The 2,159-nt window shown below is 44.3% G+C and overlaps 1 pseudogene; it reads right to left on the bottom strand.

The window, feature by feature from the left end:
• LOC112813935 (small ribosomal subunit protein uS5 pseudogene) lies at positions 1–899 on the bottom strand (annotated as a pseudogene).
• Positions 900–2,159: the final 1,260 nt, after the last annotated feature.

Raw genomic sequence — 2,159 nt, 5'->3', positions numbered from 1 at the left:
TCAAGTTTTAGTTCACTTTATTTTTCTTGTATAAAACTAGGTGGTGGCCACAGCTGGAGCCTGGGTCCTCTGCACAGAGACTCTGGTGTGGGTCTTCACAAGATGATCAGTGAATTCCTGATATGGAGACTTGGGGAACACTGTCTCCTTCCAGAGGTCAGGGGTGAGATAGCGGTAAGTCTTGGAAATGGCATCAAAAGTAGCCTTAGCGAAGTTCCCCAGCGTGGCAGTGCAGCCTCTGGCTGAAGTGTAGCAGTCGTCGATACCGGCCATCATCAGTAGCTTCTTGGGCACAGGGGCTGAAACAATGCCAGTGCCTCTGGGGGCGGGGATGAGACGCACCAGCACAGAGCCACAGCGGCCAGTCACCTTGCATGGGACAGTGTGAGGCTTGCCGATCTTGTTCCCCCAGTAGCCTCGCCTCACGGGGACGATGGAAAGCTTGGCTAGGATGATGGCCCCACGGATGGCAGTGGCGACCTCCTTGGAGCACTTAACACCCAGGCCGACATGTCCGTTGTAATCTCCGATGGCAACAAACGCCTTGAACCTGGTCCGCTGGCCAGCACGGGTCTGCTTTTGCACAGGCATGATTTTCAGAATCTCATCCTTGAGGGATGCTCCCAGAAAGAAATCAATGATCTCAGATTCCTTGATAGGCAGAGAGAAAAGATAGATCTCCTCTAGAGACTTGATCTTCATGTCCTTGACCAGGCGGCCCAGCTTGGTGACGGGGATCCACTCCTTGTCCTCGGCCTTGCCTCCATGAGCTCCGCGGCCTCGACCCCTGCCCCGACCACGGCCGCGACCGCGGCCCCGGATGCCGCTGCCGAAGCCTCCGCGGAAGCCGCCGCGGCGCCCTCCGGCCCCTCCGGGCCCTTCCGCAGCACCGGCGTCATCCGCCGTTTGGTGTTCTCTCGGAAAAGAAGCGATAGTATAAGGGGACATTTCTATGGCCAATGACTATAATTTCAGACAAGGACATTCCCAGACAGAATTCTGTCAGAGGATTACATCCACAAAATAGGATCAACACAGGGAAACCACAGTGAAATAGTTCTGAAAATATAAAAATAAGCTACCTCCATCTGAAATATTAGTTACAAGTTTTTATCCCTCTATTTCTTCTCCTCAAGGAAGAAAACCAAAACCAAACAAAAGAAAAAGCTATGTTCTGAGCTCAAAGGAGATTCAAATAGGCTTCAATATATAAGGTGAACTGAAGTCATCACTAATGTCTATAGATTCCTTTAGTTCTCTATGGTACACAGTAAAGCAATAAATAATCCATTTGTGACATATATGTGATTGAAAGGCCCATAAACCAAATATAGTTTTGAGTGTAACTGAAATTTGAAATAATTCTTATTACTTATTGTAGTTTTCATAACTTCATAATAAGACCTCAGCATGAAACAATCATCAAAATTTTCATACACTGTTAACAAAAACCAATCAAACAGCAATTAACAATTACATGTAATTTTTGCTTTCTCCATTAAATACTGCAAAGGGAGAAATATTAATAATCAGTTAAGTTATATATTTCATAATGGCATGGAAAACTTTTTCACTCCCAAAATGATGCTTTTTTTTTAAGATTTTTTATTTACTTATTTATTTGACACAGAGAGAGAGAGACAGTGAGAGCATGAACACAAGCAGGGGGAGTGGGAGAGGGAGAAACAGGCTTCCTGCTGAGCAGGGAGCTGATGCGGGGCTCCATCCCAGGACCCTGGGATCATGACCTGAGCTGAAGGCAGACGCTTAACGACTGAGCCACCAAGGCACCCCAACCCCAAATGATTCTTGTAAGAGAAGGTTAATTATCACTACTACTATCTCAGTTTAACCAAGATTTTAAGAAAGATTTTTTTATAACAAGTTGATTTTAAAATTCAATGGCAAGTATATCCAAACAGGTTTAGACAAGGCATTTAAAATCAAATTATTTAAAGAAAATAACAATAAAAAAAGTACTCATGCCCTAACAGCCATCAATGTATAGTTTAAAGAAATACTCTCATGTAAATGTTTTGGTCACTTCTTCAGGTCATTTTATTTATTTACTATTTTGTCATTTTATCACTTCTCCCACTCCAAAGGGAGGCATCCACATGGTTTGCCTATATTGAATTGGCCCAAGCTGGTCAGTATTA

This window comes from Callorhinus ursinus, unplaced genomic scaffold (genome assembly GCF_003265705.2).
Source record: "Callorhinus ursinus isolate GAN/ISIS: 27379988/994484 unplaced genomic scaffold, GSC_fseal_2.0 scaffold52, whole genome shotgun sequence".
NCBI classification, from domain to species: Eukaryota; Metazoa; Chordata; class Mammalia; order Carnivora; family Otariidae; genus Callorhinus; species Callorhinus ursinus.
The sequence above is the reverse complement of the archived record's forward strand: the minus strand, read 5'-3'. Positions and strand labels throughout refer to the sequence as shown.